The sequence below is a fragment of the Ammospiza nelsoni genome, chromosome 5 (genome assembly GCF_027579445.1).
Source record: "Ammospiza nelsoni isolate bAmmNel1 chromosome 5, bAmmNel1.pri, whole genome shotgun sequence".
Lineage (NCBI taxonomy): Eukaryota > Metazoa > Chordata > Aves > Passeriformes > Passerellidae > Ammospiza > Ammospiza nelsoni.
Window position 1 is genome coordinate 20,387,931 of NC_080637.1, and position 18,613 is coordinate 20,406,543.

The 18,613-nt window shown below is 39.8% G+C and overlaps 1 protein-coding gene across 4 annotated transcripts in view; it reads right to left on the bottom strand.

Moving 5' to 3' along the window:
- The window catches only part of PLXNB2 (plexin B2), a 251,608-nt gene that overhangs the window by 164,718 nt on the left and 68,277 nt on the right, over positions 1-18,613 (bottom strand). For all 4 annotated transcript variants that reach the window (XM_059471795.1, XM_059471796.1, XM_059471794.1 and 1 more), the window contains exon 3: positions 5,585-5,772. The gene's annotated coding sequence lies outside the window, so the exon portion shown is untranslated. The remainder of the gene's footprint in view (positions 1-5,584; positions 5,773-18,613) is intronic.

An 18,613-nucleotide genomic window follows, 5' to 3' on the forward strand; every position in this document is an offset into this window, starting at 1 on the left:
CTTGTGGAAAGGGCAGAGAGATAAGACCAGGTCTGTTTTCATACAAAGTTAAAGATAAATCAGCAGAAAGGATAAAGGGACAATGTGGTCACTGTGATGAGTCTCTGTGCAAAGGCTGCTGAATCCCTGCTGTAAGGGGATTTCAGGGAGCATATGACAGCAAGGAATGGTTGACTTAGTCCACCGAGCTTCAAGTCTCCCCCTCTCCTGACATCTAATATACCCCTCAAAATTGATCTCTGTGTGTGTAGGGGCCATATCAGATAACTACACTGTTTAGCTGCTCCTGGGGATACTTCTGCACCAAAAAGATCCTAACAGCAAGAAACTCAGACCATTCTGCCATTGCCTGAACACCAGAAGGCAGATGGAGACGATGCTTCCTTTGTCTTAATATTTAACTGCTTGTAGATCTTGGATGTGTTTATGGCTCAGCCTGAAACACCTGAAAATGTCTGTACTGGGCACACTGGACTCATTCAGCAGAGCCCAGTTTTGTGAGTGAGATGAAGCTCAGCCTTCTTACTACACTCACAGAAGACACACATTCAGGCTTTAAAAAAAAAAAATAAAAGCAATCCTTCTTTTGCTAACCAAAGACACAAATCAAATGGCACTGGCAGACTGTTCTCTTTTCTTGGTTCTACATAATTTTTCATGCAGAAAATATTTTATATACCTGCTGAATTCTTTTTTTTTTTTCCCATGGTACTCTGTTAAACTTTTGATTAGGAGACAAAAAATTACTTTTGCAATAGCTGCTTCCATGTACAGGTGGGTCAAGAATCTTCATAGCCACAATACCTATGTAGTGCAACTATCCATCAAAGAGAAACATAAATTCCATGGAATTACTGCAGCAGCACTGAAGTGCATAAACTGCCAAACCATACAGAAAGTTAATAGATTTGTTTATGGACTAGACAAGGTTTAATTAAACCAGGCAGCTCTGAAGAACAGTAAATCCTCTCTCTTTTTGTTCTCCCCTCCCCCCCCGCCCCTTTCTTTTCTAGAGTATCTTTCTCCTAGTGGCTTTCTTCTTCCTAATAATCCCATCACAAATGACAGATATGTTATCAGTCATCACTGGGATTTGACACATTCTTAATACCTGTCATGACAGCTCTGAAGTCTGCATGCTACTCCATTGTATTCCAAAGCATTTGCAGGAGGTAATGGACACATCAAATACAAGTCAATGGCTCTGCTTTATTGAACTGCTGAAGGCTTGCAATATAGAAGGAGATGCTTTAAAAAGCCTAATTGTGATTAATCAAAATTACAGACATAGTAATTAAATTTAAAACTGTATATAATGTGGCAGTGCATTACTGTCCCCAAACAGAGTCTCTCCTGGTACCTTGAGTCTCTGTTTTACTTCAATAGAGAACCAATGCAGAAAAGAGGTGCAAGTCATGGCTAGAACCAGAGTCAACGTCAAAGGTGGACACCTGAATTGATACGAGGGCAGTGGGATTGTGAAGTGTGTCACTCGCAGGAACTGTCAATACTGCCAAGGAGTGAAGGCAGTAGAACATGAGTTTGAGAAGTGTCTCCCTGATGAGTACATAAGGAAAAGACAGCATCTTACCACTGAGCAATAAGGACAAGGAACACCAACTGTCAGGTCTTGTATGAGTCCATTGCTAATGCCTGTTGATTTTTGTGGACCTCTTAATACAGGTAGTTTTGTTTTCTTTTGTTCAAGCCCTCAAAAGAGCTGCAACAGATACAGCACCCCACAGAAAAAAATCAATACAGAGCTCTCCAAGCAGATAAATTTTCTTTTGATCAAATTCAAGTATTATTTCAGGTGACTCAGGTCATCTGTGTGTAATACTTTTCAGACACAAAAAAACCTCGACAAAACAAAAAATTGTAACATTTCTTCCAAGCCTTAAACTTGCAAAAGCTTTCTCTCAGTTGAGCCCAGCTGCTGCAAAGCATCATATAGCTACAGTCTCTGCCAACAGCATATGAACTGCATGACAGCAGTGTGCTCTGCCATTAGTAAATGCAATGGCTTGTTGTTCTCAATGCATTTACAATTTTGCACAAAAGCAGAAAAAAACCACCCCCAACAAAAACAAAAACCCCACACAGATTAGAGACAAAGCAGTGCTGTGTAACTCAAGGCCCTTTCAGGGAGGCGATAAAGCCAAGGCAGAATTGTGAGCTGGAGTCAAAAGGAAGTGTCCCATTGACACAATGAGCTTTGGAGCAGGTCTGCAGGGAAGAAGACAGGCAAAACACGTTCAGCCACCTAAGGGATTTCATGTCCTCTGGACAAAATTAAAGAGTATGTTGTGGTTTAAGAGTCTTGAGGCATTGTTTGCATCTACAAGAAATGGATGAGCAAACTTGGATTCCTTACGATGCAATTTTATTTAGGAGAGATGCAAGATTAAGTTTTGCACCTATCAAGCACTTGGGAACAAAGTGATGGTATTTAGAGGGGTAGGAATATTATTCTCAGGAGGCAGCAAATCCTGTTCCAGGGATCTAAACCCCTGCAATAACTGCACTGGTCGAGTGTAAGCTCATCTTTCCAGCTGAAGCACTTTCAAAAAAGCTGAAAGTTGAAGTTTACTTTAGTAGGCTTCTCACCAGATCAGTGTGAGATCTGCCCATTTTTGAGTGTGAAAACATACCACAAATAAACATGGTATCACATTTTCTGATGATGGTCTTATACCAGGGCCGACTACAGATCAAATGTGTACTGTGAGCTGAGCTTAGGTTGCATGGAGGCAAAATCGTGGCAGCACAGCCCCAGTGAGAAGTCTCCCAGCAAATATTCCCTTCTGGCTTCGGTCCAAGGAGCATTACTGCTGCTCCTGCTGCCTACACTCCCCGGTTATTCCTTTCTTGTATCCTCTCAGCTGTAAGCAAATCAACATGCCAATCCCTTGGGACACATGGCTTAGCTTATACTTAAGACTTGCCATTTTGCTTTGTGCTTTGGACATTGATTTCCATTGTCTCAGCTATCACGCAACAAAAGGGCATTTAATTGCTGTCTCATTTCGTCTGGGGGAGAAGAGGAGAACAACTTTTTCCAGCCCTGATTGATGGCAGCCATTAGCACCTCCTAGCACAATGCTGACTTACTAGAAGCATGATTTACATGCGAAGTTCAGCGCCACACAAGTGAATCAGATTTGCAGCTATGCTTACTTGAACAACTTCAGAGACAAAATCTTCACATGAAATCAATTTGCAGAAATGCTTACACTGGCCACCTATTTAAAGAGAAAACTTCAAAGATTAAGGAGGTTTGTTGAGACCTCCTAGAAACAAAAGAAAGTTCAGCAGAGATCTCAGAGTTTTTGTTTCACTTGTCAAGTGCTCTACCATGTAGGTGCTTTAACGGTTGTAAAAGGGGAAAAAAAAACCAACCAAAAACCACCCAATCAACATAAGTCATACTTATTTACATACATGTAACATTAGGAAACTCTTCATATCCACTGGGCATCAAAATTCCCAATTGCATACTATGAAAGGCAATGCTGAAAACTGTTTTCTCTTTCCGTGTGAGCATTTCTATTTTCTATGTGATGGAGGAAAGAAGAAAATTAATATCCACATTTAATATCCTCCATGTTCTGGGGAGCAATAAGCCACATGCCTTGGTGTTCAAGCCAAACTGCTGATAGTGGATTTTTAGTACTCGTCTCATTTTATTAAAAAGCAAAAGGATGCAAATCTCCCTTTCAAAAGAACAGAGCTCAAGAAACAACTAGATTAGTGAAGGCTTCTTGAAATAGCACCTTTAATCAGTCCTGTTATGTGAAACTTGCAGTAATTTCAGTAAAATTTGATGTAGTTTGATGCAGCTTATCAAAACATTTAATATTTGCAGAATATAAGATCAAGCACCTTTTGAACACCAGACTTTCCACTCAGACATAGAAACAAGCTGAGGCACTAGGTATTATCAGACACACCTTTTTACATTTTTGGAAGATTTACCTCAGGAGAGGCAGATTGAGAAAAGCTGACTTTCAGCAAGGCAACAATGTACAGCCAAACACGCAAGCACTCATGTTGTCTCAGCTGTGGGAGCACTAACCCTGGCCAGGCAGAGGCTTTCTGAAACCAAGCTAGCTATACCCACAAAAAACCACTTCTGACTACTTTCAGAACATATGCTCTGTTGTTCACATAATTGGTTTAAAATTCCACAGCAAAATTACTCTGCAATTACTTGCTTTCAGTGAGTCCACTTCTTACATTGGCATCCCCCACAGGTCCCACCTTTGTTCCTCAGTGATACTCATCTTGCCTGATGTGCATTTCTAAATAAGTTTAAATAGTGCCTATTTCTGTGTTATTTCATGCTTTTCCCTACATTTTCAAAAATCATGATTTTAGGTGCATAAATGAATGTGTAGTGGCAGAATGCACATTTTTGGTTTAGAACAGCTGTTTTCAGCTGTTTTCACTTCTATTCATTCTGCAGCACATATGCATGGAAAACTGTATTTTGATTCTTCCTTTCCCCATTAGTTTTTAAGGGAAAATAAAACTTAAAACACAGAAACATCCAAACCAAACAAACAACACCCCCCCAAAAAAACCAAAACAAAACAAAAAACTACTAAAAAACCTAAACATAACCCCTCCCAAATGGTATGAGGTCAGATATTCAACACTAGAACACACTTGTTTCCTTAACTTGGCTTTTCCTAAATTTTGTTTTCCCCTCCCACCATTTCCTTTTTCTTTGGTGCCAGGCAGGAGACACGTGTTTCTCTTGCTGGAAAGGCTGAGTGTTGTATTCCAAAAAGTTCAGTTTATGGACAATCATTACTGGTAACTGTGAGGAAGACAGCTCACAGGATCCAGAGTCTCTCCTTTCCCTCCAGCCGTGTGCCAGACTGGAAGCAGAGCTCTCAGTGGCAGCGCCTCCAGGAGCATCACAAGCACCAAGAAAGCTGCCAAAATGGATTTAAACCATTTTGCAGCTGAAGAATAGCCCAAGAACCATGTTTGTGCAACCCCTTTATCAATCTTGCTTCAGATCTCTTTGGCCACTTGAGAATAAAGAAGATGATTTTACATGCTGGTTCCTGAGAAACCTGCCGAGCCAACACAGGCTAATCAATGTGAACAGGTCCTGGAAAAGAAGTTGACCAAATCTCTCCGATCATTCTCAGGGTCACAGTCAAACCCACACACCTTGGAGATTCAGGTCAGCCACACAGCTGCTCAGCATCCCCTGGGAGGCTCAGAATGTAAGTGCAAAATTAGGGCAAGCACAGCAGTAGGCTGCAGCATGTTGCTGGCAGAGGCACAAACCCGCTCCTCTACTCAGCACACCATCTATAAATAGGTTTATGAATACAGAACCTCTGCCAAGCTATTCTTGCTATTTTTTTCCTTTGCTAATTTTTAATGCCTCTTGCAAGACTGACTCCTAGAAGTTTCATCTCCATTAGTATTAATAAACACTTATTAAATGCTCCAGCAATGTCTGAAAGCCTTGATAAATAGCAACAAATTTGTCTAGAAAACCAGAATATGATTTTGCATTTAGAAAACTCAATTGTATTAAAAAAGAAGAAAAAAATGAGCTTACCTGAAAACAGAAAATTCACATGAAAAATCTATGTGCACTCCACAGCTTGGGAAACAAGAACCCACTTCTTCTGGGACTTCAAGAGGAGACAGGGCGGTGACAGTCCTTGCTCTTGTTCAGCTGTGCTCCTGGGGGTACCAGCTGAGCCCCAGAGCTGAGCCTTGGGCTGTTCCCCTCACTCTTGGCACCTGGAACAAGAGGAGAGGCGCTCAGCTCCCTCTGCACAGGAGCAGCACAGCGTTCCTCAGCCCAGGCACGGCGAGGGATGCCTGCACTGCCCCACTGCTGCACACACAGCCCCAGAGCAGGGAAACTCAGTACAGAGCCATCAGTGACAGGCATGGCTCTCTGCTCCTCTGCACCAAAGGTGCCCTCCCAAGATACCCTGGGGACACACAAAGCACTAGAAGCTATCTACAGAGCATCCTAACTCTCCCTCAGAGGGGCTACTTTTCTAGATAACAGTAGCCCCATAACAAACCTGCTAAAGCCCAGACTATAGCAAGAACACTTTATGGTAAGAATTTTGTTTTGAGCTGCCAGTTTTTGGGTGACCAAACCAGCCAGGACTAATTTCTAACAGGGGCATTAACCAAGGACTTAAATTACCTCATACTTTCATCTGGTATCATTCTCTTGCAACTCTGTTTTTTCCCTTTCCCTCTCAACCCTTACATATTTCACCATCCATTTTCAAGGATGGATGACTAAATGAAGCCCTTTATTAAGGCTCAATTTTCAAAAGCAATGTCACCTTCCAGTTTCCCTTTGCTTCAAAATTAGCTTCTAGGGGCATTTTCTTGAAAAGCCTACATCTATACTTATTTAAACTTTCTGGGGAATAATTGAGTATGGAAAGTAAGGTTTAGCCTGATTAAAATTTTATTTCCATCTAAAAATAAAAGGAAATGCACAGTAAAGAAGTAGGAAAGCTTGAGCTCTCTATTTTTTTAAGCTTCTGAAAGAGGAAGACAAAGAAGACATATTATAATAAACTTTTTCCTTTCAGAATTCCTGAGAGACTTATGAACATATTCTTAAGTTTTGAGCTCTGTAAAGTTGACTGCTAAATGCTTGATGTGTTCTGAGCCAGCTGATCTTGCTGGCCCCAATTTGAGCCATAGGACTACACGACCTCTGGGGGTCCCTTCCAAACCAAGCTATCCTATGATTTTTTCCAAAGGGAATGAAGACTGGTCTTCTGCTTTTCACAAACACAGCCAACCTTTTTTTTCCTGTTTGCCACCACTTCTACTATATGCATCTTCTCCAACAAGGAACCTTTCAACAGCTGAAATCTATACTCATTTTATATATGAAAACTCTAAGTTATTTAAATTCCAAGTTATCAGAAGTATCTTGTCACAAGAAATGAAAGGATTTAAACTAGCCTGCATTTTAAGTCCTCCACTAGATAACACTAAAGAAGGAACTGGGGGTAAAAGAAAGTTGGTGTTTCCTGCAGAAGAAACTCCAGCTTTACAGTAATACATTTTCTAGCTGTGATTCTGAAGGCAGGACACTATTTTTTAAAGCATCTCTCATGTCACATGGCTGTCAGTGACAGCAGTGGAATCCCTTGCCCAGCCCACACCTCTCCCTGCCAGCATCACTCTCCAGTCACAGCTCCCTGTGCCAAGGCCCAAGGTCACACACAAGCCCCATCTCCTGTGGATCCTCACACGGCCACAGCCCAGCCCTCCAGCTGCCTCCATCGTGGCCCTGTGTCAAACCTTCTAGCTTTACTCCACAGTAAAAAGCCGACTTTTCAAACAGCCTCTTGGAAGATAAACACTCTGAGCTTTTTCTCCCCAAAAATTCTTAAGCATGTGTGTTTCTTGATTAATAATAAACAAAAAGACCCCTTGTGCAATGCAGCAAGATCTTTTTCTGTTTCTCCATGTACCTGCTCTCAGCAGAGAGGAATAGAGACATTACTTAATAGAGAAGATGTTCAGGGAATGAAGTACAGGCATTCCAGTTCTAAAATATCGTAAAGACAAGATATTAAAACAAAAAATAAAAATATTTTTTCCATCATTAATGTGAAGGAATGACATACAGGATTGGAAATTTCTCCTCAAATCTAAGTCAGGCTTATTCCTGTTGCTCTGACACTTCTGTCATGTCTTCTCGCTTGCCCTTCTCCAAGGAGGAAGTGCCTTCTCTCAACCCCAGCAACACACTAGCCATCAGACTCTATCAATGCTTCTGCTGCAAGGGAGCACTGAGACAAGAAAGGGGTAATTCCCTCAGAAAACCACTCATATGGGTCTACCCAGCAAGTGGATACATATTTTTTCTTTCATTTTTCAAGAATCACACAGGTACTTCTCTATTCTAATAAAATTATTTCAAATAAATAATTTGAACAGCACACCACGACCACTTTTAAAGTTGAGCCTTAGACTCTAACAGATTCTAAAAGAGACTGTTGTTAGATATGAAGAGCTTTTTCTTCAGGATGCCCATAGTTTGCTTCAAAGCTCCTAGTTTAAATAGGAACAGTTGACATGCAAAGTCAAATTTAAGGATCCTGGGAATAGCTGTGCATGACGGGCAGCTGGCAGGCAGGTCTGCTGAAAGGATGCAGTTCTGCACATGAAGTCACAAGAGTAAGATTCCTAATTATATGCAGTAACCAAGGCATGGAAGAAAAACAGTTCATCAGTTAGCATCCAGCAGCACAGTGAGGAAGCTTTGTTCTCTTCTCTGGAAAGAGGACAGTCAATACTGCTCATATCAAAGCCTGGATCCACAGCCCTCCAGGCTTAATTAGAAAATCATGAAGAGTACAAAAAGGCATTGGATACAAAATGATCATTTTTCAAGTAAATTTAGTGGAGTGAGCACTCTCACATTTACAATCCACACTCCCTTATCCACCCTTTTTCCCTCGTTAATGATACAGAGTTGGCTGCAGATGCAACAAAACCTGTCAGCAACTGCAGGGTGTCCTAAAGCAAGTCTTGCCTATTATTCCAGCTGTACAGAGGAAGGTCGCTGACACTGCTAACACCTCTGACATTTTATAATCAATTGCCAACATTTACAGAGGAGAAAATACCCTAGCTTTGAACACACTCAGAAAAAAAGAAATTCTTCTCAATTAATTTTAAGCTTGCTCTCTCTGAGCCAAAACATGAAACATGAGGCAACCTAACAAGTCAAATATTAGTGAGATTGTTTCCTGGCAGCCAATGCCATATTCTGTTTGTATATAAACAATTGTAGTTTATCCATCTCTTCAAAACAACTGCAGTATGAATCATTATAAGGACAACGTCAGAGAAAACTGCCAAATACTATTAGCTGAAGAAAAATAATAATTTAACTTTGAAAGCAACTATGAATATTAGACTATCAGCATGTTGCTAACACCAAATACCTATTGGTGAAATCTAGTATTTTGTGGATTAGACTCTTGGAAGATGAAAGGGGATGACCTTTACCTATACCTTCACTGCTGGTAAAGAATGATGAAGCTCTTGCCATACAGTGCACATTCACCTCATGCCTGCTTTTCAGAACAGGAACAGAAATTGCTGCCTTTTAAACTAGTCTTACATTGATTTTTAGCCAGCTACAATATTCCACTGCTATAGCTAAGGATGGAGGGCTAAGGAAGAGATTTTAAAACAATAATTTGTAAAGGGTCCACAAGTCCTGTCTGATTTATAAACTGTCAATGTGCTTGGTGAGTTCAGCAGCTGAGAAGCCCTGGATCTGACATTATTGCCCTTACTCAATAGTTCAAAGTAATCATTTTGAGTTAATATAGGGCCTCAGAGAACACGGGGATCTCTAACTTAAAACCTTCTAAAGATCTATATTTGGTCAAATTTGTTGCTCCTGACAGTCCTCCTCACCCTCCAGCTGCTAATTCAAACAACCAGTCCACCCTTGCTTTTCACAGGAGCTTGTTGCTGTACGTTGTAACATTTGCATCAAATACAATTGCCAAAGGCACTCCAATTTTCACTAATAGTTATCATTAGGAGGGGAAAAAAAAAAGTATTTTTGTCCAAAAAGAGCCATTTCCTGATGTTTAGCATAGGCAGGATAACGGTCACAGGCAGCATCTTGGCTCAGCAGGCAACAGTAGTGGGTGGTAAATGAGAGTGCTGGGGAGGGGACAGATCTTTTTCCAGGGGGGAGAGGGGGCAGTGTCTGCTAAAGGAGGCACCCTGATGGCAGCAGATTTATGTACCCACTCTTGTCAGTCTAGGAGGAGGGAATCATTATGCAGGGCCAGCTGCAGGGGTGTGCGCTGCTGTCGGGAAAAATTAGGAGTCTAGCAATGAACTATAAAGAAGGGAGAAATGACAGAGTGAATGAAAACTCCATGATAAACCCATTTAGGCTCTCTTCACCCTGGGATGAAATATGAAGCATAATCTCTTTGGCATATATGCTGGCAGAGAGTCAAACAAATATGCCTAGGTGCTCTCAGGCACACGGCCCAGAACGTGCAATGACAGCCTCCACCCAAGGACTGTGACTGCCCAGGGTGGGGCAAGAATCCTCCCTCAGCAGCTCAGCTCAGCCCTGGGGAAGGGTCACAGCACGCCCACATGCTTTTGGGAGAAATCTCCTCTGCTGCCCAATGCCTGCTTTGTGCAAATACCTTGGAAAGAAAGCTTTTCCATTTGAATACCTTGAGGGAGTGTGGAGGGTCAGGGTGGGCACAGAGATGACTGGACTATAAAAGAGTGAAAAGCACCCAAAGAAGGCCCTGGTATTTCACCCTTATTTGAGAAAATGATAACTTCCCAATTTTACGTGGCATTCCTTCCCCTGGGAGAATTTCTGAGGTGGGGAGGTCTGCATAACTTCTTGCCCTGTTTAAGGCAGAAGTGTGTTTTTTCTCCTGTGCTAAGACATTCAGAGATAAGAAATATTCCAAATATTTTTTCATTGCGCTTGGTTATTAAAAATACGGATATTTGGTCATACTGGTATCAGAAAACAAGGGAATAGGGAAAGAGCAGGCAAGGAAAGCAGTGCTCTTCAATACACTCCCAAAAGCCCCTGGTTACAATTCAAGCCCCACGCCTAAGAGGCAAAGTGTTTGGTAGCTTTTCCTTCTGCCTGTCCTGCCCACTGTTCAAACCTAGGGGCTGGTGAAACTCTTTCTGGAATGCTAATGCCTTGCTGAAAGCCAGAAGGTACAAAATGGGAGCTGTTAGGAGAATGCTTTCCTGGGGGAAAAAGGGAGGGAGGGATGTACTTCAATACCTTATTTAAAGTTACACATAGGGACCCATAGTGTTAGGCATATTTTTACCAGAAACAGAAGAAATACATTTTGCTCAGCATGCTATCATTGTAAATTCTGCCACCCTATGTCCTACAGTGTAAGCTCTACGAGATACAGTTTGATGAGGAAGGTTTTTTCAATTAAGTGTGTGAGAATCAGGGAAAACAAAAATAAACCACAAGCAGCTCTACTGTAAAAGTCCTTCTTTCTACTACACAGCACATTTGGAAACATGGGTAATTATTCAATTCTCTGTAAAATACTTTGAGTATTTTTTAAGGCAGCTCTGCTATAATTCTTCCTGGTGGCATCATCTATCAAGTGTAAAAAATATTTATGCTACAAGGTGTCAGATTAAGACACCACTGACCAGACTGTAACTACCTGGTGTGTTTTACAAACATTTATACCCCATGTAGGTCTAACATCTAAAAAACTGCAAAAGCTCAAAAGTACATTAAAAGAAACCACTCCAAAACAATGTTGATACATCACTTCATTAACATTTTGAAGGTGTAAATGGGGTACTGAAGTGAAGAATGGGGTCTTCTGATGAAGTAAATGGAAGATATCTACATGCATGAAGGCTCAAAGAACATAATTCTGAAGGCCACTGTTTGATCAAAGTTTTGTGGGAAAACACAGAAATAAACCACGAGCTGTTACAGTGAGCAACAGAAATAAAACTGGCAAATTTCTAAACTACAAAACTGTATAACTGTCAAAGTGCAAAAAATACTTCTTACAGCTACATGGTTATGTTTCACTTTTTTTCCTAAGAAAAGTAAGGACAGGCAAATGTATAATTTTAACATCAATTCAGGAAAAGCTTTAATAGTAAGATACCAAATATATTATGGAAAAAGGAAAAGGAACACAGTTATTTATCTGACTTGAAAACAGCACAGTGTCAAGTTAATTTAAAATTCAATTTCAGTTTAAAGCATTACAAGGAAGAAAGAATCCTATGTATCATAGGCTGTAAATTGAAATCCTAGCAAGGTTTTTGTCTGCCAACTAGCTGTGTATCAGCTATAAAGCCAGATTGCAGGTGCTTCTTTTAGGAGATTGGGCTGCAAGGCTCATATTCCGAGAAGTTTGTCATTTACTATTCCCAAAGGCATTTTATTTAAATTTTTTTTATAGTCAGTTAGTTAATGGAAAGCTGGCAGTACAATAACCTAGAGGTAATTTCAGCAAGGTACAGTACGTGATGCAAAAGCACAGAGGGTCCTACCCTGTGGAAGTCACCAAGAAGGTGCACATTCATATAAACACATCTCTTATAAAAGCAAACATGAAAAACCAGTTTGTCTGCAAAAACAGCTTTTAAGGTGACAGAAATTTAATAAATAAATAAATACATCTTGGAGTTGTTTCCCCTTTCTAGAAAATACATGTGCACAAAGGTGTTTCATTTAAACACGACACAAAACCTTGAACACAATGGTTTGAGGGAAGAGGCAGGATAATCCTCCCAGTTTTCTGAGCTAAGGGATACACAAATCTGATAGAAAGGACATTTAATTCACCCCTGAACTCCAAACTGAATGAAAGCCTACTCAAATTTGGTACATATTATAAAAAAGTGACTCAAGGACAAGCGCTAGACTTCCAGCTTCAGAAGGTTCCTGTGCAAAGTGCAGCAACCAGTCTGGTCAGAAAGGCAAATTCTGCTCAGAAAGGCAGATTCTGCTCCTCAGCCACCAGCCACTAACAACCCAGCTGGCCAGCAGACAGGAGCAGGGCTGGAAGGGCATGGAAAAGCTGCACCAACAAAGAAAATAAATGTGTATCCCTGACCTCCGCTCCTCCAAAAGAAAGGCAAAGAAAAGCTGCCATTTACAGCAGCTGGGCTACTTTTATTTAGTCACACAGGCCTTGAACCTCCTTGTACAAACACTGTGAAACCTCAAAACCTTGCTGAGGGAGCAGATGAGCACCTTGGAAAGCTTAGTTTTGTCAAAGTGGAATTTAAGGTGTGTGCAAATTGGTACCTAGGAAAGGGTAATCTTTGAGGACGTGAATTTATCTCCACTGACATATCCACAGCTGGGAATCAGTGTGAACAGCTTCCTCATGCTGATACATTCCACTTCTTTTTCAAATGGAAAGAGGTGGAAAACATTATTAGAGGTGATAGAAAAATGTTTTCGCACTGCAGTAATGGCTTTTATCCTATCTTTGAAAATTACATAATTTTGTGTAAATTTATCATATATGCCCACTATACAGTTACATTCATTTTTCATAAAATAATAATTTCTAAAAATGCTGGAAGATTTACAAACACTAAGGAGGGAGGAATTTGATACAGCGTGAGATGGAAAAAAAACCTTTTACCCTTAAATATTTTTTTAAAATACATCTGGGCCCCTACCTGCTCCCACAGCAATACATCAGTCTGTGGTTATACTCCTTTCCACTCCCCTTCAAATCCCCACTTAAACCCTCACCATTTAAATGGCTTATTCACCTTTTTGCCTTACCATGCATTTTTGGACTTACAGCTCTAAGGTAAATTTCAAAAAACTTTTCCTGGCACTTAATAATATGGAAACCACCACCACCACTGCACCAATATTTATACACATGGAATTACAAAAGTATACCATTTACTCTAATGTACTGCTCTTTCCCTGCTTCCTACTCTAGCAGAAAACAGAAAGGGGTTTAGCAGCGCTAAGGAATTGACTTAGGATATCTTCACTATGCAGTGCCCTAGTGAGAAAGGTTTACATCTGAATTATGCAGAATGGCCAAAACAAGCCTCAGTTTGCCTAAATTTCTGAGTAAACTAAGAATCCCTGTTTTTAAAAAAACAAACACCAAAATAATCCAAATTTAAAACCATGCTTCATCTTTTACTAGGAAAACCAGGCCACAGCACAGGGATGTTGCACACAAGAGGACACAATACTTGCTTTCTTTCCAAGCTGTCCCTGACACAGCATGTGACCCTATTCTAATGCTACTTTTTACTAAAACATTTTTTGGTTACGAGATGTTGCACAACCCAAAGAAGGAGGATTGGGAGCTGGAAATGCCAGCTGCTCCAAGATAACTTGCCTTGGACTAAAGCAGCCTGAGACTGGAGTGTTCCTCACATGATGGAGAGAGCCTTCTGTGCAGGACTTGAGGCTTCAGATTTTACCAGTTTCATGGAATTTGGGAATTCAAGTTGTACCAGACTCTGCAGCACTGTCTGATACCATTTGATTGTGATATGGGCCAAACCAACTAGCAAAGGTGATCAGAGATGGTCATACACAGACACGACCACAGGGTTTTCATAGGAAGGCTCACAGTGTACCGTGGAGCGGGTAAAAGGATTAAATCCTGCATCAAACTCCATCCCACTGCACATGTAAGAACAAACAGTGGTGCAGCAGAAGACCAAAAGCAGCCTAAGATTTTACATTTAATTGTCAATCATTTCATCTCAAAAAACCAAAAAGAGATTGTTTTAAAATAATTTAAATGTTTCAGTTTTTCCCCTTACATTTGGTTTGCACACCAAAGTGATAAAAAAAGCTTCAAATATTCCCGTGTTATGCAAAAAAATTTTAAAGTATTGCTAGTACTTCTGAAAATAAAAGAAAAATATCTCAGAAAACCCAAAAATATAATCAGATTCTTTGAAGGCATTTTCTGTTCCTCTAAGACTTTTATACTAATTGGTGAGCCCTCATTTAATCTCTTATCATTACAGATCATTTCTAAATGACTGAGATTTAGGATACAATATTTTAATACTAATGGTGTACCTAATGAGATCAGATTTTTAATAAGATTCTAGGCATTTATATTAGAGAAAGGCTTTGACAAAAAAATAGGAAGGTAGCTGTATATCATTAAGAGTGAGCCTGTTCAGATCATTATAATCACATTTGCTATTCTTTTTTCATATACCAATACATGGTATAGGTGAAAATCACACAAATATATAAATCCTTGATACTAACACAAAATGCCTGCAGGTCCATTTATATCTCATTCTCAGTATATACACAAAACTTCCAGTAAAGAGATGCTATGGAGGATAAACACATGCCACTTGTGATTAACTTAACCAGGTCTAATTTGGCCAGCAACAACGTTAGCTACTTCCTAACTTGTTTATTGACCACGATCAGAAAAACAATTCAACATCCATGTCAGTACTGATATTCTAATTTTAGTATTATCACTTTTTATTCCTCATCTTGCCTGTGAAATACATAATTATGAAAAGTAATTATCATCATATATAGAGGTGTCAATAACTACTACTAAAATTCTGCTGCTTCATTTTTGTGCAGAAGTATATCTAGAGCTACTGCAGGTTGCCAGTAAGACTGCAGTGTGTCCATATGTTAGATTATATACAGCCTAAGCAAATGCTGAGGCACATCATCTTTCAGTATTATAGCAATTTCAGGCTTGGGCTGATTTTCCTACAGAAATACAACCAATTAGTATTCAATTTTGAGCCATACCAGAAACACTCTTTCAATAGATTCAAGCGCCTTGATAATTTGCAGCAGCTCTTTTGATGTGACTAACCTGAAAAAAAAATTGAACAGACAAGTATGCTAAGTTTCTGTTCATTCCTGAGATATTGCCACTCCTGTTTCTGTGCCCATCCCTCCTTCACTTGGGTCCAGTCCAAGCCATCCAGGCCTCCCAGGACAGGGAGGAATCCTTGACCCACATTTGGAGGTTAAACTCGTGGTGGGCTTCTGGGGTTTAGTGCAGGCAGCACAAGATCACCTGCACTGCTTCTCTTTCCAGGCTGAGGACACTGAGGTCTCTGTATAAAGTACTGTTTGTTCAGAAAACAACAATGTGAAGAGAGGCCTGGCCATAGCAGGGAGTTAACAGATCTGCATGCTCACAAGGAGTCTTGTGCCTCCTGCATGAAAGCCCTGGAAGAGCTTCTCTGGCTGCTCAGCCGAGCCTTGAGACTGTCTGGGAGATGTCATTTGCTGCAGATTGAAGTCCTTTTACCACAGTCTACATAAAGGCAGGAAATATCCATAGTTCCTCTACAGGAAAAACTGTCCTTTGAACCTACAGTGGTATTTTGCTCTTCACCTATTCAGGCTGGAGCACAAAGCCCAAGAGAGCCAAGACAAAGAGATGCACATGCAGTCAGTCAACACCACAATCCCTGATGCTGCTGTGTATCTCCAAAGCACTTGCTGATGTCCATATTGATTTGCCTGCTGAGGAAACCCCTATTCTATACCTATAACCCAATTGTTCCTGCAGAGACAATTGAAAGGTAAATGTAGACAGATTTCTGTATGTTCCCAGCAGAGTCTTCCAAGAATTGTCCACAGATTTAGCCAATTGGGTACCTATTCAACTTGCTATTCTCCATCTTAAACTTCTTATAAATAAGACATGAAGAAGTTTTGATCTAACCAGAAAACATAATTTGTGCCGAAAGCTTGTGTTAGTGCTAGTTGCCATTAAACCTCACAACTACACTGCAAGTCAGCCTGAAGAGAAAGTGTCCCTCTATTGCCAGGTATCAGTCAGTTCACAAATATGGTGTGCATAGGAATAAGAAAGTTAAGGCATAGGATCAGTGCCAGGATACAAACATATTATGCCTACACATTGTTATTCCAGTTCAAACACTCTCAGCTTCTCTAGTTCTGAAATGTATTAGCTTCACTTACGAGTAAATACAACTGTAATGAATACTAATAAATAGACTACAAATAAATAAAGATGAGATTTTTTTTTTGTCTTTCATGGGGAACTATTACAAGAGACTTACATGCAGACAGAATGGCCATTTCCTAATACAAAATCCATCACTGTCACTTAACATATGACTCTCTTGTAATGCTGTGTTATGAGACAGAAAGTCAAATAATATCTCTTGCTTTGATGAAAGCATGAGGAAGTTGACTCAGATAAAAGCAGAGAGTAATCTGTTTAAACAGCTTGGGTCCAAAGTTGAAAATTAAACAAAATCAATAACAAATACAGGCCTGCTGTATTTGGAATATGGAGAATCTGCCTTGAGCATTAAATAAAAAAAAGATGAAATGTTACTACAAAAATATTTCATGCCAGAATATTCTATATGTCATGTTTGTGAAGACCCTCATTTGTTTGAATTTGCATGTGTTTATTCATGTATAAATTGATATAACACACACTATTTGCTAGTAATTATGTAGTTTAAGAAGGTTTTGGCTAATCTAGAGGTAATGGAGAATATCAGGGTAAATTTATATTTATTAGAAAAGCAAAGAAAGAAAAAAGTGAAAGCCCTTAATGAGTTCCAATTATTTAGGCTCCAAATGTATCTTTGGTGATACATTTCTGGAACATATCTATTCAAGTCAGTTATTTATCTGAGCTAGTGATGTGTTCAGAGGGAGCACAAAAATGCCTGCATCTTGGGTCACAAAACGATTTTTCAGAAACTGAAATTTTTGGAGAGAGGTATTCAACAAATCCTCTCTGCCTTTTTAGAGAAAAAGCAAAAATGTGCAAGTTATGTTTGCAAAGTAGAAAAGATAATTCCTTCCCACTCCATCCATAGAAGATTTGGCATGAGTACTTACACAGTAGTATTAGCAAGAAAACTCACATAGAAGACAAGAGAACAGTTTAAAATTGGATTTGGATCACTACAACACATCCTTCCTACACCTTAATAGCCAAAGGTGTGAAGAGTTTAAAAGAGAGTAAATGTGCTGTCTTTAGTTGATAAATTCAAGTATTCATGAAAGAAATCAAAACCTAAAATCATCACTGCAGGCTTCTGAGAAAAGATATTAAATGTGCATGAACCTTTTCTACACAGGCAACCTGCAAAAACCTCCCCATTAACCTGTCTGAGATCTTCTGAAGTAAAAGCAAACTCAAAATCCCCAAAGCACCTTTCAGTTCTCAAAATTATTTTTCCATAATAGTCAGAGAGAAAGGCCAGTAACAGCTCTTGCTACCTTAGTAAAAGCAGGCAAGTGTTTTAAGTTTATAACATTCAAAGTGCGCCTGTGAACATAGTTTATTAAATTCTCTTAAAATACAGAATTACTGTAATCATAACAAGAAGAAGCATTTAGCACAAATCATCAAATTTATAACTGACTTCCTTTCACCATCTGAGAGAAAATAGCTTTGCAGATTTTTGTCCTTCTTCTCAGCAGTCCAAAATAATGTTCCTCAAGGAATTGAACTAGTGAAAAGGCCAAAATTTTCCAGAAGGAAGATAGAGGATAACATATTAAGCTGGCCAAAATAAATAGTTTCAGATTCATCAAGTAGAGTACTGTGAATGGTATTTTTATCATTCTGTAGCAAAAAAACCCTCAACCCAAATTCACATTCCTTGAAAAATGTTTGGTCTTCCTAAATATTTAGAGAGGCACATGTTGATCTGCAGTTCTGCGAGCGGAGTAACTTTAGGCCTTGTGATTCCATTTGTCTCAGAACTCGAAGTGTTTGAACAAAACCCATGACACCTGCCTGGCCAAGGGTTAAAGCAACCTTTCACAAGGAAGAAATCAGTCTTTGTGGTTCTTGGGATGGGTTCAGGCCCATAAAGAAACAATTGCATTACGCCCTAATTACTGCAGCTGACTCAAAGCACAAACTGGGATCCCTCTGAAAGCATTTCAGAACATTTTGTAATACAGAAAATTAAGGTGTTGCATTATACTTCCCAGACCTGACAGCAAGTTTTTTTTCAGAGCTCATTTAAAGTAGAACCAATATAAAAAGGGAGGATCTACAGGCATGGCAAAACTATGCAGAGGACA